The sequence below is a fragment of the Coturnix japonica genome, chromosome 3 (assembly GCF_054131305.1).
Source record: "Coturnix japonica strain WE chromosome 3, WE-NBRP24, whole genome shotgun sequence".
Classification (NCBI taxonomy): Eukaryota; Metazoa; Chordata; class Aves; order Galliformes; family Phasianidae; genus Coturnix; species Coturnix japonica.
Genome location: NC_140665.1, coordinates 10,008,535 through 10,031,829, shown reverse-complemented (window position 1 = coordinate 10,031,829; position 23,295 = coordinate 10,008,535). Strand labels below are relative to the sequence as shown.

The 23,295-nt window shown below is 42.1% G+C and overlaps 3 long non-coding RNA genes across 4 annotated transcripts in view; 1 reads left to right on the top strand and 2 right to left on the bottom strand.

The window, feature by feature from the left end:
• LOC116653193 (uncharacterized) overlaps positions 1–23,295 on the top strand; it is a 67,727-nt gene that overhangs the window by 41,422 nt on the left and 3,010 nt on the right. The gene's annotated exons all lie outside the window — the stretch shown is intronic.
• On the bottom strand, positions 611–4,299 carry LOC146761261 (uncharacterized). The gene is made up of 2 exons (XR_014944427.1): positions 2,506–4,299; positions 611–1,608 (listed from the first exon to the last, which is right to left on the bottom strand). It is a non-coding gene; the product is annotated as an uncharacterized LOC146761261 (long non-coding RNA).
• On the bottom strand, positions 7,652–12,426 carry LOC146761260 (uncharacterized). 2 transcript variants are annotated; one of them, XR_014943792.1, is made up of 2 exons: positions 12,022–12,426; positions 7,652–7,949 (listed from the first exon to the last, which is right to left on the bottom strand). It is a non-coding gene; the product is annotated as an uncharacterized LOC146761260 (long non-coding RNA). The 2 variants fall into 2 exon arrangements; XR_014943791.1 differs by lacking the exon at positions 12,022–12,426 and adding an exon at positions 8,064–8,616.

Below are 23,295 nucleotides of genomic sequence, written 5' to 3'. Positions count from 1 at the left end.
GAGGTCTTTCCCAGCCTTGGAGATTCTATGATTCCATGACTCCTGGTAAAGTTTCTTATGGTTAGTGGTAGGGTGTTCCCAGCAAGGAGATTCTATTAGACTACTGGTGCCGTCCTGTCCTTGCTGAGGTCAGTGACTAAGGTGGTGGTAAATCAGGGGGTCAGAATATCCTGGTAGTACCATGTTTCTTGGAGAGGGCAGAAGGAAAGCAACTTAAGAAACAGTGCCATTAGCAACAGCTTTCCTTGGGAAAAGTGCTGACAACCAAAGTATGTGATGCTTTGCACCTGTCTCTAAGGCTAATGACTCAGCTGTTCCTTGGCAACACCCTGATGAGTATTCTGACCAGCTGCAAGATGAACATGGTAATATGAATCAGCAGAATCTCTCAAACAGAGCACTGGAAATGGTTCTTCTCCGGTGTTCCCACTTCATTTTAAGTATCACTCCCATTGCACTAGAGTCATCAAATAAATGACAGGCAGGAGATGGAAAGCAAATATAAAGCCAGACTAGGAGTAAGTATTAATTAAAACAGGATTTGGAATAAATTGGGAAGTTTTCCTTTTCTATCCATTACATACAATGCTTCATTTAAGACCCATTTTGCATTGATTTACATGGCTCTTTGTAGTGATTTCTGGTGGCTATTTCACTGTGAGGAACCGCCTGAAACACAAACTATCTGTGATAAAACTTCAACGCTTGTCATAAGTGTCTGGGTCCTTGGTTGCACTGTGAGATAGTTGCTGCTACTTGTTGGAAATGATTTTGGAAGCTTTTTCAGCTATGCATATCAAACTATGGTAACTCTAGTTCTTTTTTCTTTTTTAATATAATTGAAATCTTTAAGTCCTCAAGATCTGCTAAGCTTGTGTTTTTGTTTCCAAATTTTAAATCCCCCTTGCCCACCCCTCCAAATCTAATTTAGCAACCAAAGTGAATAACCACATACAGCATTAAGATCATAACAAGTAGTATAAAACAATAAAGTTAAGATGAATTCTCTGTTTTCCCTTGTGAATTGTTTTATTTTTACAGCTTCTGAATAACTTAATTCCATCCAAGACAACCTTGCAAAGAGTGACATTTACCTCTAGCTAGCATATAAACCCCAGGTCTCTCAGCCTGTCCTCACACAGGAGATGCTCCAGGCCCCTCACATCTTTGTGTCCCTCAGCTGGACTCTCTCCAGGCGATCCCTGTCTTTTTTGACCTGGGAAGCCCAGAACTGGGCACAGTGCTCCAGGTATGGCCTCACCAGGGCAGAGTAGAGGGGGAGGATCACCTCCCTTGTCCTGTTGGCCATGCTCTTTGTAATGCACCCCAGAATGCCATTGGTCTTCTTGGCCACCAGGGCACACTGCTGGCTCATGCCCAAACTGTTGCATGCAGTTGTTCCTTCCCAGGTGTAGGACTATACATTTGTACTTGCTGAGCCTCATCAGTTTCCTTTCTGTTCAACTCTCCATCCTGTCCAGGTCCTGTTGAGTGGCAGCACAGCCTTTTGGCTTGTCAGGAAGGTCTCATGGTACCCAGTCTGGCTCAAACACTCTGCTCCTGTGAGCAGCATCCCACCATAGGCATATCCGGAGTGAGAAGCTTTACCTGGTAGGAGTGAAACAAAAAAAGTCTTTTTAACCTATGTTGGGAAGGGAGGGGAGACTTCGGTATATAATTCTGAGTCCGCCAGGCATTCAGCCAGGAAAGGAACTGCAGGAAGCAACCAGATATGAAACACAGGAAACAGCATTTCCTAATCAAAATATTGAGGATTTGTGGGAAAAATACTACAGAATTTTATCAAAAGACTCTCCGACGTGTCAGTTGGGTGGGAGTAGCAGATTATATTCTTTGGTGATCTTAGTACCGAGAGGATTGAAACGAAGGCATATGAGATTCATGGTGATCTTAGTACCAGGAGGACTGAAACGAAGGCATGTGAGATTCATGGCAGTTAAATTTCCTGAGTTGTTTAAAAAAACATACATCTAATTTGTGAGCATTCCTATTTGAATGTGCTTTTTTGGGAAGAACACTGTCAGAAAAACACTGCTTTGGCTCTTTATTTGCAGGATGGTGATACTGCCAGTCACCTACATCAGGTACATCAGCCACAGGGATGTGGCTTTTGGGACTTTTATTCTTTAGTCCAACAACTTTTGGGACTTCAGTCCAACAACTTTTGGGACTGCTTAGTGCAGAGTCAGGGCAATGTGTTTATTAAGTAGCAGAAACATTAAGATGTAGAAAGTAACCATTTCTGTAATACAAACTCCACATGTTGTGCCACAATGTCAGGAATGGGTGGAATGAATAAAGTGGCTTTTCTCTGTTAAAATAGTTGTTGATGATGGTGTGGGATTCTTAACTCAGTTCCCAAGCACAGACCGATAGAAAATAAATAATCATATTTTAGATGTGTTCTACCATCAAACATTGTGTTTGATTTCATCATGGTTTTCTCTGTTTAAGAATTAGAAGAACGTTGTCTTTCAAACATACCTGAGATCTCAGCCTTGTTGAAGCTCCATTTTGCCTTTGTTCTCAAGGAGAGTTTTGGTCGCATGTTTCAGCTGCTCTGCAGCATTGCTTTGGTGTCTGGTGCAGGTGATTTTTGTTGTCAAAGGAGAGAAAGTCATATTTGTTTAGCAGACATGGTGATGACCTGTTTCCTGGTTTCTGAAACACAGAGAGCACAAGTGTGACCATCCTCACTGTCCTGACCCAGGGATGAGTGACAGTGAGGTAAATTCAGGGTAAGTGAAGGCATGTTTAACTGATCCCACATCTGCTATTTCTGCAGCACTTGGGAAATGCATATTTATCTAGATCAACTTACGTACATGGGAACAAAAACTATGAATTCTGCTTCAGCTCAGCACAACTCTAAAAATACTCCTTTGGTTAATGTAATTTTGAAATCTTCCCCATTTCCTGTTTAACATGTTCTGGAGTAGTTCTAGAATGTAACTTTATAGTATTTCCTACATCCTTTTGGAAGCCAACCCTTTTAAACGAAGGCTTTGTAGTTCAAGTGGAAGAGAACATCAGTTTGGTGATGCCTGGGAATAAATTCTTAGCTACAGTGAAGCCAGTGAAAGTTCTGTTCACAGTTGTCACGGAACTGAAGCATTGCTTCAGATTTATTTTTGTTGCTTTCAACCTTTGTATTGCATTCAATTTATAATCTCGTGTACAAGCACTCCGTCATAACAGTCCCTCTTGGACCTGAAATTTTCCTGTTCAAACCCATCTGTGGAATAAATTCAGAGTTAGATGGGATTTTGTTCTGCAAATGCTGATATAACCATGCTGAAATGCATAGCAGTAGGCGGACTGGAGCATCTCTCTCACTTTCTCCTTACAGGCATTCCACTTATATTCCTTTTCTCTAAACCAAATTATATCTTTGTGTACAAGTACACTAACACACTCTCTAAAATAATAACATCAGTAATAACAATAATAATGATAATAGTAATAATAATAATAATAGTAATAAAGCAGATTGCTTTCATGTTTACACCATATTAGCACTTCAAAAGCTGTAGGGTGAGGAATATAATTCAAATATGATTTCTACTAAAGAACTTAATTAACAATACATATTTATTAGCAGGGCTTGTCTGGCTCCTTTTTATAAAGCAACTCAGCTCCCCCAAAATGTTTAATTTATTGAAGGAAGCGATAAAATGATGCAACCAGCTCCAGAAAACACTACACGTAGACGGACAGCACAGAGATGAGCTTAAACATGGAAAGCCAGCTCTGCTCAAACAAGCTTTTGCCTGGTCAGATACAGAGATGGTGCTTCATACAGGATTTAATGGTAAGAATGAAAACTGTTCAAGGCTTTGGGCTATTGAGTAGTTGCCTGACCATTTTTCATCAGTTCTAGTATGGGGAAGGAGGGCTGGAAATGTATTTAAGGAAAAATAAAAAGAAAGATATTAGAAAAAATGCAAAATATAAGAAAAAAAATAAGGCTTCCCATAGGAAAACTGTGTTCAGGTGTGGCTGAAGGACAGAGGGTGTATGGATGTGGGAGGTGAATGCTTAGTGCTACGTGTTAGCTGACTTACAGCACAGCCTTCACATTAAGATACTAATCAGACAATTAAGTAAGGAAAAGGTAACCTTGGAGCAGTGGAAATGTCTACATTGGTAGTATTTTCACTTCCAAATGCTTACAACAATGGCATTTAAGAAGCTGGAGTATCATAGTGCAAAATCTTACAACACTTTGAATATATCTATTATTTTCTAGTTGTTTTTTTGTTTGGTTGGTTGGTTGGTTTTTTTTTCTGCAGGCCTTTGTTCTGAATTTAAATGTTTATTTTCTATGGGCCTTATTCTGATATTCCAGCCATGTAAGCTCACTGATTGCGTTAGCCATCTCTCTAATAAAAATAGTGCAATTAGATGAAGGCCTGATAGCCAAAGGAGTGTTAAAATCTTCAGAGAATGACTAAATGATCCATTAAGTTTGGCAACTGCAAACTCATTTCCTACCTGCTGTTCGCTTTGTGGCTGCTGTGAACCAATTATTTCAGATAATGTGGGAAACAGTCCACTTATGAGAATCCATCAAGAAATCATTATTCCACCAGAAGCAATGTGCTGGTTTTTGAACAGAATGGGAGGGTAAGGATTCAAAATATTTTCTCAGTTTCTCCAGTTGTTTTTGCGGTGGCGCAGTGGTTGAAGTGCCGCTTTGCAACACCGGAGGCCCAGGTTTGAATCCCCCCTGTGGCACAAGTGGTAGAAGTGCCGCTTTGCTACACAGGAGGCTCAAATCCCGGGGGTTGGACTCGATGATCTCTAAGGCCCCTTCCAACCCGCACCAGACTGTGATACTGTGATACTGTGATACTGTGATACTGTGATACTGTGATACTGTGATACTGTGACTTGATAGGAAGGGGCTGGGCTGGGGGGCTAGAACCATGTTCTCAGATGTCTTATTAACCAGTTTTGTTGGCTAAAATGCACTAGATGTGTGTATAGTATGGTACTCACTGTTTTGCACGACCTCCAGGCATAGGGTACCACAGCAAGGTGTAGCAGATTGAGCTGTTATTTTTGATACATGCATTTTGTTATCTAGCTGTATATAAAGTCTATTTCAGTTAGATGTTTGGAAGAAAGTCTTCACTTAAAGAAGAGAGAAGCCTTGGTAAAGGCTGCCCAGAGAGCTGTGGGTGTCCCATCCCTGGAGGTGTCCCAGGCCAGGCTGGATGGGGCCCTGGGCAGCCTGAGATTGTGGGGGGCAGCCAGCCCATAGCAGGGGATTGAAGCTCAATGATCTTTGAGGTCCATTTCAACTTAAGCTCTTCTATGATGCTCCGATCCTCCAGTTTGACTGGACAGAGCAGACTGTCAACTAAAGGACAAGGTGACCAAGAAATGAAAGCTGTAATGTTTTTTTTTTACTATATTAGGCTGCACTCATGGTTTGAATTGTTGGTTGACTGCAATGGATGTCTCATGGTTTAACATCAGCACACTATGTGACAGCAATTGCTGGTCATATCTGTGGGCGAGCACAGGAGAATGGGGCACTCTATACTGCCTAGCCACATTCCACCTCTAGTTTTGGTTCTATTCCTTTATTCTAATAACACATTGCAAAACACTCCTGCTATCTTTTCCTTTTACAAAAGTGCAGCTCCTATTGACTTTCCCCTTCAGTCTGGTTGATTACTTAATGTCCAAATATCTCCTCAATACCGTGGTGGTTAATGAGAAATTGGATCCCATGACATTTTTTAGCAGAGCATCTCCTGGCACTGATGTGACCATTAAAGCTTGTGGTTATAGAGTTATAGTGCATAAAAAGAAATGATAGTTACCTTTCCCTCATCTCTTATACACAGCCAAGGAACAAGTAAAGTAGGGCATTTTTGCCTCCAAAAAAACCAAACCAAACCAAACCAACCAACCAACCAAAAAAAAACCAAAAACAAACAAACAAACAAACAAAAAAACCAACCAAAAACAACCCTGAAAATTGCAGAAATAAAGTTACATAATTTAAAGCTCTTGCTCCTGTAAGTTGCCTCTTGAAGAAGGCTTGGGACAATGCTACAAAAGTCACAGAGATCTCCTCATTACTGCTGTTAATCATTTTGTTGCAGCAGCTGTGAGTTTTCTCTGCCAGAGGTTGACCGTGGTCCCTTTGCATTAAGTACTACACGTAAAATAAGGGTTCTCCCCACTATCCTCATCAAGGGGAAAACCAAGGTAGGAAGCAAGCAAACCCACATTTCTGTGTGAACTTTAATTTACCAATAGCAGACATCATGTTCAACCTGTGCATCCATCTAAAGTAAAGCTTGCATCCAGGAGGAGATACCAAAGCTTGTGTTGGTGCATCCACCTGCTGCAGCTTGAGAGCTGGCTGAAGGCTACACAGCATCCAGCCTTGGATGTGTGCAGGCTGTTGGGGACAGCTGAACAACAGGGTGGGTTTGAAACCTTGGGACTTAGCTGTGCACTGCTTCATGCTAGTGCAAACCCTACATAAAAGGAAGTGCAGTCTAACGTCTCCGGAGGGTCACACAGGAAACCAAATAATTATAAAATAAGAAATAGGCTGGAATATATATATGTATATATTTTCAAGAGAATGGCATTGATTGGCATAAACAGCCCTAATGAGTCTCAGAACTGGGTTAGGTTGTCCAGCATCCCAGAAGTGCAATGCCCAGGTTGAGAACAAGAAAAGGAAAATTCAACAATGAACACAGATCATCCTCAATGCCTTTCTCAGAGAAGACAAATCACAGCCAGGTACATACTACAGCAAACAGCCTCTCAAGGACAACATGTAGCCCCCCCAAGGGCTTCTGTTGAACATGGAAAAGAGGGCTGCAAAACCAGGGCTGTGCCTCTAGCCCTATGTTAACTCAGAAGGTACTAGCCCTAGCTCCTGGAATGCAGTGTGTCCTCATGCACTTGTTTCTCCTAGTAAATGCTTCTTTTGACAGAAGATGAAACTACGTTGTCTTCTGCTTTTATCTATCATTAGCTGTTAATTATTTCCAGGGGGAAAAAAAACACCAAAAAAAACCACCCTACTCTAAATTTCTTTATATTGGCTTCTTTGAGCTGCATCACCAGATAGAGTCTATCCTAGAGATGATCTGCCACTCCAAAGCAAGTGGCTCAGGGCAGGACACAGGGGTGGGGGTCATTAGGACATTTCTCTCTCCTTCTTTAGTAACTTTTGTCTGATAAAATGAAGGCAGAGCTCCATACCACCTCAGCGTTCTGCTGGAAAACCTCATTTTCTGTAGGTACAAATGACATATTTTTGAAAATAAAGCTTCCTTACATAAGGGAGGTTGTTTAAAGGACATGACTGTCACTGAAGAAATCCTATAGAGGGTAAATTTATACATACTAAGTATTTGCGAAACAAAGAGGCTACAGCTCCAAATGGAATGGCTTTGGGTGCTTCTTCTGTATTTCATACTTCCAGTACCAATTTTTCTATCTGCAGAAGCAGGTGAGGAAAACAGGAGTGGCAAGACCCATCTGCCATCAGCACTCTGTGATACATTGTCTCGCTCCAATTTAGGAGTGAGGCAAAGGTTCTTTTAATAATGTTATGCCCGGCGTGAGATTAAGAAGAAGAGCATTCAAATGTTGATCCGACCAGTTTATTGGAAATAATAGACAATTGAGGGGATGGGGAAGAGAGAGTGACGAATGCCAAAATTAGGGTGATGGGGAAGGGAAAGTAGGCGATAGAAAAAGGTAGAAAAGAGCAAGAATTACGTTAAAGCGGGGAATAGTCACCTCCTGGATGCAGCAGCGTCCCGTAGCACGTTGTTAACGTTGGTCCGGGGCAAAATAAGCGTAGGGGAGAGCAGCAACGGAGTAGCAGGCTGCAAGCAGCAGATCGGCGAATCGCAGAAAAGATGGTCAGAGTATCGTGGTCTCTAGAAGCAGAGTCTCGGGCAGCGAAGTCCCTCGGAGCAGAGTCTCGAGCAGCAATCCCAGAAGAGAGAATAGGCAGCAGTAGGACAACGGTGGAGGGATCTGAGGTCAGATACCTAGATGCCCACAAAGGTTCTTCAGCATACAGCCATCTTCTTCAGCATGCAGGCGCTCGCGTAGAGAGGCATCTGGTGTCAGAAAACCTCTCCCTAAATTCGGGGTTTGTCCATGCCCTTTTTATCCTTCTTTCCAGCCTTCGAGACATTTCGGGACGGCTCGGGTCAGTCTTGTGACTTCCTCAGAGCTGTCAATCTTCCTTGAGATGGGCCAACAGGAAAGACCACTTAAGGGCCATTAGTCCTCAGGGATGGCCATCTTCCTTGAGATAGGCCAACACAAAAAGACCACTCAAGGGCCATTGATCAGTATCTTATCTCCCTTTCGTAGCTCCCGGACTTGTCCATCTCCTGCGTGTCTCCATTTCAGCAAACTTTGAGACAGTAATGTAAAAAGCATGGCTTCTTACACCACCCCGTGACTCAAAGTTTGCTTAAAAAATTGACCACTGCTGATCCAGGATGGTGAGAAAAAGATAGCAAGCATGAGGGTAAAGGAAGGTGAGGGTGGGGAATTAAAATGTTTAATACAATCATTACGAAAGATTTCTTGATGTGCCCCACTTCTTCATCACGTGAGGAGGTTACAAAATACATGGACAATACAACACATTGGATAAGTTCAATGAAACATGGTATCATACACAAAACAAACATGAAAGTTGCGACAACACACAATAGATAAAATAAGATGCATTTTACCCACAGTACACCTGGAAGACAGAGAAAAAGGTCAAGGTCTGGACTTTTCCAAGTTTGGACAGGAACACGTATACCATCAGCAATTAGTTTAACTTTACCATTATAAATCTTTAGACAACAGGTGGAATCATTTAATTTGACACAGGCATCTCCCAGTGATTCTTCAGGAGGGGTTGACACAAATATTACATAATGAATAAAAGATAGAAATTGAGAAAAAACAACCATACATTGAAAACAACCATACATTTAACAATGACCAATAGTAAAAAATAAACAAGTAAAACAATAGGGATATTTGTGTCAGGAGAACTTTCCACTTGAGCATTTCCAAAACAGTTCAATTGCTGAGAGATATATACTAGTCTGGCAAGTCTAAGAACTGTTATAGTCACAACATAGTGTAGGATACCCCAGAATTTAAATCGTAGGGAGTAATCCCAGAAACATACACATTTCTTATCAAAAACGAAGACACTTTCCAACAGCAGTGTTTTGAATGGAACTCCTGTACTGATGAGACACTGGAAAGCATCAGTGCAAAGGGTTTTATGATAAATTTCACTTTAGTGACCACATCTAACAGATATTAGATAGGTCCCATTGCTCATTTCCCAATTCATTAGGAATTTGGAAACACCATGGAGTTACATGCAAATCACCGTCAAGTTTGACCAAAAGAGGTGAAATATGGGGTTAAAAGGAATGATTACCACTGTGCAAAGAGTACAAGAAAGCCAGGATAACCTGAAAAAAAAAAAACAAACTTGGAACCCAATTGTGAAGTTTAAACAGATCCAAAGACTGATACCAATCACAACTCATAAGTACAGCAAACAAAACATAATACTATTGCAACCAAAATATGAAATAAAGAGGTATATCAGTATTCTAGCATGATCACATCTTCCAATTTTTCTGTCACAAAACACAAATGGTTAAAATCAGCTACAAGCCATTCTGTTCCGTGAAGGTCCTGCGGGGATCTTCTGTAAAAGAAAACAAGACAACTCGCCCTTTGGGGGCTTTGTTAATACAATTATCTTCGCCTTTTAGTCGTGAGCCTCCTAACAAACATCCATCCTTCACCCCCCCCCCCCCCACCTCCCTCTCATCTGGGGGAGGGGGCGAAAGTATCAACTTTCCTTGGGCTTTTGTTCTGGCCACAAGTTAACTAATTCCTCTAGCCTGACTGTGGGTAATCCATTCATCAAATCTCGTGGAATGCCCTTTTGCCAGCCAAGTGTCCAGAGATGATTACGTTTATGATCAATATTTCTCCTACCTGTTCTTACTGGCAATGAGACCCTTCCAGTTCCACAGAGTTTTGGGCTAGGTGGCCTAGGAGCAAGGGTGGTTGCTGCGAGCCTTACTTCCCTTGGCTCAGATTTACTGGAAGAAGCCACAGGCCCATATTTCCTTTCATAATTAATCAACTCTTGGGCAACCTCCCCCCATGTCCATACCTTATACCCTGATTGCAAATGGCCTGAGGTGCCAGTTCTTTCTAATTCTGTGGCAGAAAAGGGAATTTCTTTAACATTCATTTGAGGATCCAGGTCCTCTCCATTATCAAAGGTATATTCTGTTTTTATTAGAGGGCGCAGAGGGGCTATTGGGGTTTCAAACTTATCAAAATTTTCTTTCGTTTCTTTCAGTTCTTCCTGAGGATACAGTTTTTCTTGTGGTGCACCATGAATATCAGTGTCACCAGTATCTTTATATGTTAAAATTTCCTTAAAAGCCATCTGTAACAAGGCCGAATTATGTCTCTCTCTTTCCAATTGTACTTCTAGATTTCCAATTTGGTTTTGCAAAGCTTTCACGAGTTCCTGGGTTGCTTTAACTGTTTCTTGTAACGACTGTATAGTCTGGTTTTCCGCCTCAAACTGCTGGTCTCGGAACTCCACGGCTGCTTTTAAAGCAGCACCGAGTACTGCACAAATAAATGATTTGCCTTTCCCGGCTCGGGTACGAGCCCCATGTTGTAAAACGCAAATGCGGTCAGAAACAGCCTGCAAGTTATACCAATTTTCACGTGCCCAGTCCATCCCTGATGACGATGGCCGAGACGCGTGCTTTTCAAGGATATCAAACAACATATTTTCACCTTCCATATCAGATATAATTTTACTCACAACCAAAAATCTACAGGTAACGAAATCTACGCTGAGGGAGGAGGCGATTCCTTATCTCCTCAGAGAGGCAAACACTGAACAAAACCAACAACTGCTCAAAACACTCCTTTACACAAAAGACCAAATGACTCAATCAACACTTCCAAAGAAAGTGTAAACACCTCAATCGGTCCTGGCTATTCTGGCAAGCCACAACGAAAAACTTCAACCTCCAAGCAAAAAAAAAAAAAAAAAAAAAAGTTAGAAATAACTTCTAAGTTTCTCAAAAGCAATAAACTTCTTGGAGAAGCACACACCACTTCCACAAGAGGCGCGCACACAAAACTTTAAAACCAAAGGTACGTCACAAGATACTTAAAACCACCACAATGCAAAATAGTCTTCCCAGGGAGGCACACACGTGTAAAACAAAAGCAAACAGTCAAAATTAATTCACTCGTCCCCGAGAGGTAGACACGTAAGAAAGAAAGTTTCAGAATGTGGAGCGGTCTTCCTGGAGAGGTGCACACGTCAAATTAAGTTATCAAAACAATCGCTCCTTGCAACTCCAGGAGAAACAGACAGAAAAGTTTTAGGGAAACTGGAAGGATAACACTCTCACGACGGTTATCCTGCCGACTACGCCAATAAAAATGTCTCGCTCCAATTTAGGAGTGAGGCAAAGGTTCTTTTAATAATGTTATGCCCGGCGTGAGATTAAGAAGAAGAGCATTCAAATGTTGATCCGACCAGTTTATTGGAAATAATAGACAATTGAGGGGATGGGGAAGAGAGAGTGATGAATGCCAAAATTAGGGTGATGGGGAAGGGAAAGTAGGCGATAGAAAAAGGTAGAAAAGAGCAAGAATTACGTTAAAGCGGGGAATAGTCACCTCCTGGATGCAGCAGCGTCCCGTAGCACGTTGTTAACGTTGGTCCGGGGCAGGGGAGAGCAGCAACGGAGTAGCAGGCTGCAAGCAGCAGATCGGTGAATCGCAGCAAAGATGGTCAGAGTACCGTGGTCTCTAGAAGCAGAGTCTCGGGCAGCGAGGTCCCTCGGAGCAGAGTCTCGAGCAGCAATCCCAGAAGAGAGAATAGGCAGCAGTAGGACAACGGTGGAGGAATCTGAGGTCGGATACCTAGATGCCCACAAAGGTTCTTCAGCATGCAGCCATCTTCTTCAGCATGCAGGCGCTCGCGTAGAGAGGCATCTGGTGTCAGAAAACCTCTCCCAAAATTCGGGGTTTGTCCATGCCCTTTTTATCCTTCTTTCCAGCCTTCGAGACATTTCGGGACGGCTCGGGTCAGTCTTGTGACTTCCTCAGAGCTGTCAATCTTCCTTGAGATGGGCCAACAGGAAAGACCACTTAAGGGCCATTAGTCCTCAGGGATGGCCATCTTCCTTGAGATAGGCCAACACAAAAAGACCACTCAAGGGCCATTGATCAGTATCTTATCTCCCTTTCGTAGCTCCCGGACTTGTCCATCTCCTGCGTGTCTCCATTTCAGCAAACTTTGAGACAGTAATGTAAAAAGCATGGCTTCTTACATACATTCAGCACAAGGTTTATAGCACTTGCAAGCTGTGAATGCAGCTCGGACAAGAGACAACAAAAGTTTTCCCAAGTCTCTTTGGTTTAAAAACTCTCTACGCTTTTGTGAACAACTGAACAGTCTTGTGCAGTCCCTTAGGAAGGAGAGCTCTGCAAGCAGAATACATTACAGAAATGTCGTGCAGAGGACAGATGCTAAAATGGATCACAAGACAGATGGTTCAAGACTTGTTCTGGAGTTGGCCAGATTGTACTTAACAGACAGAAGACATTCTTCCTAAGGCTGAAATGTCACACTCAACATTCCCAGTTTTGGGGGCCAGGCTGCTTTGATGCAGCTAGCAGGCTACTGGACATTCTCCTGATGCTCCTCTGCACAGCAGTTTTAGCTCTACCAGACTCTGGATAGTGTTTCTCAGCTTGGGTGACTTTCAAGTGGCAAGACAGTGACTGCTTGGCACCCCAGTCACTGCAGCAGAAAATCAGGAACAGTCAGATCCCCACATTAAGGGTTCTCACACTTTGCAACCGTTGCTTGACCTGAAGAACACATCCCGGGTGCTCCCAAATGGTGGCACTGCTACCTGAGAGCAGACACTGGAACATTCCTTGTCAGCCCAATGCAGAACAAAGCAAAGGTGTTGCCATCAACAATAACTGCAAAATTAGAAAGTTCCTCTGAGCATACACTGAATGTTTTCCCCTTTTGGTGGTAAAAGCTGAATATGTGTCTTTCTGTAGAAGTACTGTCTTGCTAGTGGGGTGTGGGCAGCATCCTTGTTTTCCAGGACACTGTAACCCCAGAGTGTTATCTGGAGCACAACAGAGGCAATGCAACATCTGGAGCACAAAGGCCTTCACCACTGCTGTGAGGCAGATTCTACTGAGGGACCTATATACCTCTGAGTATGTGATGGGTGCCCAGCTTACCTAAATGCTACTGTTTTGGGAAAAAAAACACTATTCTGAGATCAGTTAGGCCTCACAGATGAGCCACCAGCATCTCTTTAGCTTGCAGAGGTGAATGCAACGGCTAGTTAAGCCAGTAGTATAAGGCAGTCTCTGAGCTTGGCCTATGCTGCAAGGACTTCATATGCCAGTATCTTTCTATTTCAGTAAGAACATTCCCCATAAATCAGTTTTCTCCTAAAGGACTTGAGGAAAACACAATATTATCTCAATTAAACAAAAGTGTTTTTATGTAGATCTATCACTCCAAATGGAATAGAATGACAGCCAGATCAATGTATGTCCTGTAATTCAGAAAACGCACTCAAAAACGTTTCATCTAGATTAAAACCCTATTCCTTCTGCCAGCATCATTTTCGATTTATGGCTGGGGAAAAGCAAGGGGCTACAACTAGCTGTTGCTGATTAGTCACCCACGCTCACTTCCCTTTGTTTATCTCTCACCAACAATGTTGGGCATGTGATCCAAACGCTCTCTGGAATGCTACACAAAACGTTGGTGCTTTGACAAATGCCTGCTTTTTTTAACTTCTTGGCAAGTCGGTCTAATACAAAGATGGGTGAAGGAAAGGATAGACATGTATAACATGATTTCAGAGAGCAGGTGGATGGATAATTCACAACACAGATTGTAAACCCTTGTGCCATTTTAATGTGTCATTACAGTAATGGGAGATTTATGCTAGCAATACTTTGCAGGGTTGGTTGTTTTTTATTTTTTTATTTTTTGGCCAAAAGCACACATTGCCTAAATTGAGACTATTGATGTAGTGCTCTCATCATTTAAGGTGCATTAGAGACACTATAAGAAGAGAAATGTGGAGAGGGACATTGGGATGCTATTAGTGAGTTGCATATAAAATTAAATGGGAAATGAGCAAAACTCCATCTTATCGTGGCAGAAAACTTCTGTCTCTGCATGAAAATAAAATCATTCTTATGTTGTTATGTTGGTAATTTGCACAGCACTGAGAGGTATTATTCATCCAGCATTGCTAATATTATTTATAGCGTTTTGAAAAAGGCAATTTAATTGCCCATGGATAGCATTATCTCTACTAAATATCTCCCAAATGGAGACTTGGACAGCATGACCAGAGTAGTACTCTGCTGATGGCCTATGCTATGAATGCCCTGTGCTGTGAATGCCCTGTAGTCTCTCTCAGCAGCCAGCTTTGATCTTGAAACAGAGAAAAAAATCTTACAGATTTCAAGTTTATTGCAAAAAGAAATAAACAAACTGAAGGAAAGAGAGAGAAGAAAAGAGAAGCAAAGAAAAAATGCAAAATCAAGCATCCCAACAACACTCTAATCTGAGAACACAGGGATACCTCCAGTTCCCTGATTGATTTTTCCATACGACCTGAGAGGAGCACATGCTCTCAGCTACAGGCAGGCAAGAGGAATACTTCTAAGTTTGACTGTCCTTTTCTGCATTGTATTCACATACACTACTTTAAACAAATAAACAGAACCACAGCAGGAATAATTTTAACAGGTCAAATCTACCCATGAGAGCTGGTGTTAGATTAATAAAGGCAATTTTTGCAGAAGAAAACTTGGATCCTCATCTAAACATGTTGAACATGAGTTTTAAAGGTGCTCTGTAATTCATCCAATGAACGGCCCGGTGAGAGGAGCAACGACACTGCTTCTGCATTGAGCTTGGCTCTGGAGAGCTGGGTTTAGTTCACAGCTCAGCCACAGGCTTCATTGGTTGTGGCATGTGCCCTCTTATCCTCTCTGTAACAAGAGATTATTACTGTAGTGGTGAAAAAAGGCATAATTTATTAGCTTCTGAATGTTCTCACATAATCAGACCCTTCATGCGTACAGATATCAATCTTTGGTATAGAAAACCAGGATGGTGCTTCTCAAACCCTGCAGAAGTTCTAAAGACATTCTGAGAGTTGCACGGGAAAGTTGAAAAGACTTATGAGGGAAAATTGCAGTTATATCTGTGGGGAAAATAAAAGTGTATGTGCTTTTCACATGCATGTGAAAGAGAAAAAGATAATCAATCATCAGCATGGGATTCACTGCAGTGAAATCATGCTCAACTGACCTGATCACCATCTATGATGGGGCAACTACTGGGATAGGGGAGAGAAGAGCAGTGGATGTTGTCTACATGCATTCCAGCAAGGCTTTTGACTCAGGAAAATGTGAGGGTAGTGAGGTGGATTGAGACCTAGCTGACTGGCAGAGATCAGAGGGCTGATCTGGCACAGAGTCTAGGTGGAGGCCTGTGACTAGTAGTGTCATCCAGGGGTGGGTACTGGTCCAGTCTTGCTTAACTTATTTACCTATATCTTCGAAGAACACACAGAGTACCTCCTCAGCAGGTTTGCTAATGATGTAAAACTAAGAGGAGTGACTGATACTCTGGAGTACTGTGCTGCCATTTACGAGGAGGAGAGATGAGCAGAGAGAAACCTCTAGAAATTCGACAGCAGTAGGTGTGGAGTCTTGCACCTGAGAAGGAATAATGCCATGCACCAGCACAGGTTAAGGGGCTGACCTGCTGGAAAAGAGATCTGTGAAGAAGGACCTGGATATCTTGGTGGTCAACAGGCCACCTTTAGGTAAAGCAGGTCAGTGGTATCCTGGAGTGCACTGAGAAGAACTAAGGGTGGACGGAGGTTCTTATCCCCTCTGCTCAGCCATTCTTTTGAGGCCTCATCAGGAGTGCTGGGTTCAGTGCCGGGTTCCTCAGAGAGACCTGGAGCTCCTGGTCCACGAGGGGCTGCTGAAATGCTGAAGGGACATGAGGAAAGACTGAGGGAGCTGTGCCAGCTGAGCCTTGATAAGTGAAGGTTCAGAGGGATCTGGTCGATATGTACACTAATCTGATGGAAGGGTGTCAAGAGGACGGGGTCAGATTCTTTTTAGTGGTGCCCAGCAATAAATTGAGAGGCAATGAGCACAAACTGGAACACAGGAAGTTCTGACTGGCCATGAGGACGTCTTTTCTGTGAGGGTAGCTGAACACTGGCACAGGCTGCACACAGAGATTGTGCAGTCTCTGGAAATACTTCCCTGGAAATACTCAAAAGCCACCTGGACAAATTATTGTGTGATGTGCTCTAGGGGACCCTGCTTGGACAGAGGGGTCGGGTGGGTGATCTACAGAGGTCCCTTCTGACCTCAGCCAGCCCGTAATTCAATTTTCAGTAGAACTGCAGCTTTCAATTAAAGACCCCCACTGTCATCCTTGATCTTATTATAACCATCAGCCATTCTCCTCCTGATGCTCCATGTGACACGCAGTATGTTTACGTACGGACACTCAGGTTTTCAAACAGATGATTTTCCAGTTAAAGCCAGTGAAATCTCTAACCTGATTTGGTGCTAGCAGTTTTTGAGATTTGTAATGTATTGCAATTATGTATTACTTTCTGAAAGCACAGATGGTAAGAATGCACAGCATAAGACTGCAAGACCATTTTTTAAAAAAGAAAATCTTTGAGGATATCGTGGAAAGGTGGAAATGATGAGTGCAAAAGCTGAACGTCCCAACATGTATTATTTCTTAAAACCACATGAGTTTGTGACGCTTCTGCTGCAGTGATTTAATGCTTGGAAGTAGAGGGACTAATGAAGACAGCCCAGAGCCAAGTTCTAGGGACTGCTACAATCAGAACTCTGAAGAAAAGTACTTTGCTGCTTGCATTTTTGGCTTGTATTGGTCTATAGGAGAAAGGAAAGGAGATATTTTTAACTGGAAACTCTTCTGCTGTGAATAACTATTCAGCTAACACTATTTAGTGAGCTTTTCATACACAGAAATTCCCTAAGGGGAAAAAAAAAACACCCACATAGAAAAAAATCAAAATAATGAAGTGTCAGGGCTGTATGTCTTGCAGCTTCTGTGCTTGGGGCTATGTTCCATGCACCAGTGCTGGTGCTCAGCGATCAGCCCTGCTTTTCTTTGTACCAGGAGGAACACTGAGCTGCTGCTGAAGGCCCAGCAGCAGCACCTTGTGATCCATTAATGTGGCTGTGATTTTCTCTAAGACTCACAAGCAGTAGATTGCACTTAGGTGTACAATACCTACCTCATAGCAGTGAAAAGAATGACGTACAAGCATCCAATGCTAAGAACAAAAATATACACGTGACAGAGATTTGATGAAAAGTTTCTCACACTGGCCTTGATCATAAGCATTTCCATCTCAAGTAAGTACCCACTGTTCACTTGCACACTTAAAATTCTCAGTAAAACACCGACCACAAGTACTGAAGGAGACTGGATTCTTTTGTAATGTCACGTGTGGATTATTGCAATCTGCATATTTCTCTTCACCCACATATGCCTTAAAATTAGTGTTGTCCTTCATGGTCAACTTAGTATGATGATGTTGTCATTGGAAACATGAAAATTGATTTGCTGCCTGCATCAAAGACAGACAGAAAGACGACAGACAGATGGAAAGGCTGAGGTTGAAAGGACCTCTGGAGATCAGATATTGCACCCAGCCCTGCTCAAGCAGGGTCACCGAGAGCACATTACACATGAGAAGTGTAAGCCACCCTCTTCTGTAAATCAAGAGATGAACAAATCTTCAAAATGACTTTGTCAGTAGGTTACTTCAATTATTTTTTCACACTGATAGCCAAAATATTCAATGGCAGATCTAGTCAAAATGCATAAATTCCTCAGCAATGCACTCTGTAGAACTGGGAGTATGCAATGAAATATTCTGAAAGTAATTCCCTTTGCTGTTTTCTTGATTCATGAGTCTTAACATTCTGGGCTCTGGTTACAAAATCTCAGTCTCTTTAAAATTCATTAGGAGTTTTTATTTTTGACCTCAGTAAAGCCGGGATTTCAATTGCCTTTTAGGGAGGTCATCAGTTCCCTATTTAAAGTCAACTGGAGTTGGACTTCACTGTCCCAGGGTGGCAGAACTGCTGAGCTGCCTTCAGTTCCTGCTAGCCTGAATGACAGCTCATGTTTTTGGACAGGTCTCCAGCCTACACAAATTACAACTGCTTCATGGTTTGTATATGAACAGCTTTTGAGTCTTGGTTTTGGTCTGCATTATGGCGTTTCAGATTTGAATCTCAGTCCTGATTCCTGGTTTCTTTTCTAGTTTGGACACAGCTCTGTGCAGAATTTGCAGAGAGGCTCAAAGTGCTGACCTTCAAATGAGATGGCCAAATGAGCTAACACAGCTGAAACTGGTAATTTTCCCTACCAGGGTAGCTGTCATAACAGTTCTAGGGATCTCTGCGTTTATTTTCATTTCTCCACTTGTTTTCAAGATGACAGGAGAAATGAACCATGTGAAAGAATGATGTAGAAAATAGGTAAAAAATGAAAAGCATGAGCTGTTTTACCAGAAAAAGAGGAGACCAACTTGCAACTTAGGCATGTGTCTTATATGGAACTAGAAATGCATGATTGTGATGGGTTGATCACAGAAGCATAAGAATCACTGAATGGCCTGGGTGGAAAAGGACCACAATGCTCTTCTAGTTTCAACTCCCCTGCTATGTGCAGGGTCACCAACCACTAGATGGTTAGATGGGCTCATCTTTGAGGTCTTTTTCAACCTTAACAATTCTGTGATTCTGTGAAATACTCCCTACTCACTGCTTTCTTTGGAAAAATTAGATCTAGAAAATCTTCAAGATCTGATCTACCAGTAAAACTTGACATGTGCTCAGATGAATAACTTGGGTATGAGCAAGCCTGAACCTTCTGATGCAGTCTGACAAACATTCTACCCTACACCTGTGAGATGAACTGTAGGCTGGTTCTTGCAAACCTGGAGAGAGTTTTACATAGCTGGACTTCACAGCAAGTGTGATATGTCCTAGTTGAGATGGACTCAGAGTGAAAGGCCATGGCAGCAGAGGCTGACAGAACTTGATTGCATTCATGGCCTCTTGTTCTTTGCCTTTAAAGCTGAGAGTAACTGGATATTTACCCTGTCCCTAAAATCTGTATCTACACTTCATGACAACCAATGGAAATATTCTCACCAGTTGTACTGGAAGGGGACCCAATACACACACAAAAAAAGTAGAGCATTCTTTTCTGATGAGCTGGAGAACAGAGAATCCCACTGCTGCAACTGGGTTGTACACCTGATAATAATGATCATAAGAGCTCTCAAATAAAGGAAGCTTAAAGTTAGTCTCATGCTGGCACAGCATACACCCAACAAAAAGCCAGTCTAGACCTGAGGACCAGAGGCGCTGCTGAAAACAGCATATATATAAGTACATTTGCAAAGAAAAGGTGTATTTCTTTTTGTCTCCAGGTCCTCCCAGGTTCAAAAACAGTTCAACCAAAAGGTGAAATCATACAGAGTAGCTTGAATTCTACTGGGGAGAGTGAGAGACAAAACTGGAAAGAAACAGAATGATTGCTTTCATAATACAACCTATGAAACCAGCAAACTCTCCCTCTGCTTTACATGCAGAAATCAATAGTCTGGGCAGAAAAAAAATCAGATGCAACTGAACGTGGTGGTACAGTCTGTCCTGGAGGTTTATTTCCTGCCGTCCTGCTGAGCCTCTGTGGACATATTAAGGAATGTTGGTGGAGAGCTGCAGGTTGCTTGGCACTGCTGCATTGATTCCAGCAGCTGGAGAGAAGTGCAAGGATTGAAAGAGCGAATCCTGTACCAGTAAGACACAGCTGTTTGAACTGGGTACTTCTGTGGAACTGAGCTTCTCGGTATGAGGTGCTTAAATCATGTCATGTGGTATGAGGGCAGGAGATTAATAAGTATTGTAGGGTAGATCTGTTCCCTGTCCCTGCTACTCTAGCAGAAAGTCAAAATTCACTTAAACCAGAATTGTGGTGCAGCGATGGATATTCTGAGGTGTTTCCAAAGCCAAATATTTATTTCATTGACTTCTCCCTCCTGAATGGTTCCCAGGTCTTTCTCAGAAACTGGCTAAGTTCCAATCCAAGCAAAAAACTCTTTTTTTTTTTTTTTTTTAAATCTCATAGGAGAGTCTTAATCAATGTCTTTTATAAGCCTTCATGAGCTCGCTCTGTCATCTCTCTCTCTAGCAGCCTTCCAGAAATACTGGAACGCGCATCCACACATATCCTCCAAAACTCAGTTTGATTAAAAGAAGAGAAAAACAGAGGTTTGCTGAGAATGAAAGAACATCTGTGTTTGTTGACAGCAATAAAATGTAACTTGTCACCAGAGCTGATATGTTGTATTAATTGCTCATTGGTGAACTGAATGCTATAAATATTGATGTGAGCACGCTGCTTTTGGATGTGCGTGATGAAACTTTTTAAGGTGAATATAAAATCGTCTTTGGTGTTTCTACAACTTGGAATTCAAATATCCTCTTTAATTGGAAGTGATTACACTCACCACTAGAAACAGTTTATGCTGATGATGCTGCAGGTGGAGCAGGGAAAAATACTTACATCTGACAGCCACAGCTGTCAGCATCTGTAAGGAGCAAAACTGAGAGGCAGACCCCCAAATGAGCTGGAGTGATAATGTATGTGGTTGGGCTTTTTTACTTTTGGATATTCAATGTCCTGATTCTCACAGTGTTGGTGTGGTTGCCATAGTTACTCTTGAGCCAACCTCTGCTCCCATCTGAGGAACCAGGTACATTTTCTTCTTTACATTGGATGTGTCCACATGGACATTCAACGTTCAACATAACAACTCAGCAGGGACTGGGAGACGAAGTGTCACAAATCAGCATCCAACACTTGATATGTGGTTACACGGAAAAGGATGTAGCTGCATTCCTGATTCTTCTACAGAAATGAAAAAAAAAAAAAAAAAAAAAAAGTACCATCCTACCCTCATTAGGCTTTAAAAATGCTTAAAATTTCCTTCTGCAGGGCAAATGTTCAGTTTGTTTTGAGGATGGCAAGAACAGACACCCTCTTTGATGTAAATGCTGAAGCCTCCCTTAGCAGATCTCAAGCCTCTGTGCCACTTCATGTATCCTTCAGATTGCTGCTACTGAATTCAAGGAGCTGAAATTGGTTCCATCCCAGCGCAGTGGGGTGGCAAACAGATAGGGCTTGCTGAAGAAATGTGTATGTCAAAAGGAAGACAATTTAAATCAGAGGCAGATAGAGCTAAAAATGTTATGCATGTACCTGGACAGCACCAGCTGCTGCCATGAAGAGACTACATTAAAAATAAAGAAAATTAATTTTAGATCAGATCTTCAGCAATACGGGATTTTCAACACCCCCTTGTGCAGTGACTGCATTACAAAAGGGGTAAGAAAATCTTCTCCTGCAGTCCAGAACAGGAATAAGCCTCTTCCAGGTCAGTGGCACTGTTTGAAGCAAAAAAGCAAACAAAAAAATCCCAGAAAACAAACTAAAGACCCTCACTCAACAGCAAAGGTTTTCAGGGCTGCCAAACAATAGGAAAGAAGAAACAACTTTCTACTCATCTTGCACAGATAGGCCGTCATGACTCACCTTTCTTTCTAACAATCTATTCTGTTCAACACACCAGAGCAAACCTGAACAGCAGAAACAGAGACACACAGCATCCTCCAGCAGAGCTTCAGCATGACAGCTGGGGAAGCAATACTGATCCCCAAATGCCCTGATGTGATTTGTGTTAAGTCTTGTCACTGATGAGAAACAAAAGGAAATAAAAATAATAACAAAGTGATGACTGTGAAAGTTAATTTCTTGACCTGTCCCCCTGCACTGTATTTGAAGGTCACAACCAATTTTAGGGGCAGTGATTGCTGTATTTAAACCCAAACACTAGCATATTCATTAAAGATAATACAGTTTTAAGAAGGTAAAAGGCATAATGATTATAAGGAGGCTTCCATTTGTGTGATGCCGAGATACAATTTCCCAGTGCATAAGTGGAACACTGAAAGTTCATAGAATTATAGTATCATAGAATAGCTTGTGTTGGAAGGAACCTTGAAGATCATTCAGTTCTACTGCCCCCCACCAGCTCAGGCTGCCCAGGGCCCATTCAACCTGTCCTTGGGCACCTCCAGAGATGGTGCACCCAAAGCTCTCTGGGCAGCAGTGCCAGGGCCTCACTGCCCTCTGAGTGAAGAATTCTTTTTAACATCTAATCTGAATCTCCCCTATTTTAGTTTAAAGCCATTTCCCCATTTCTTATTAGTACATACCACTGAGAATACTTGATTTCTCTCCTGCTAATAATCTCCCTTTAAATACTGGAAGACTGCAATGAGGTCTTCTCCAGACTGAGCAAGTCCAGCTCCCCCTATTTTTCTTCATAATAGAGGTGCTTCAGCCCTCTGAGCATCTTCATAGCCCTCCTCTGGATCAGCTCCAGCAGCTCCACATTGTTCCTGAGCTCGGGGCCCCATGCCCGGACACACTACTGCAGATGGGGTCTCATAAGGGCAGAGCAAAGAGTGAAAATCCCCTTCCTCTCCCTGCTCCCACCCATAAGGACAAAAGAAGTTCTCAGCTATTTCTTTCATGTAGAAAAGCTAACAAAATTAACAGCTTACAGAGACTGAACGTGCTTGCTATGTAAGAGCCCTGAACACTGAACAAAATGAAAGATACTGAACCTAAGCCTTAAGTAATTAACTGGCAGGAAAGACTGCACATAAAAAGTTTTGGCTTAAGACAGAGGAATAAGAATTTAAATTCTGGCTACTTCTTTTAATGCTTCAGCTATAGTAATTTACATCATTTATGTTTAATGATAGTAATTTACATCATTTATGCTTAATGCGGATATAATGCCCTAAACGCTAGAGATGGAGAATGTCATGGCGTGATAGAGGTATGGAGTATAAACAAATTACAGAAGAATTTGGAGACCACAACCCAGATTAGGATCCATGACCGTTAAAATTAGCAGCAAGAATGGATGAAAAGTGGTGTCAAGTAGGTTTGGAAGAGCCAGTGTCATAATCATTCAC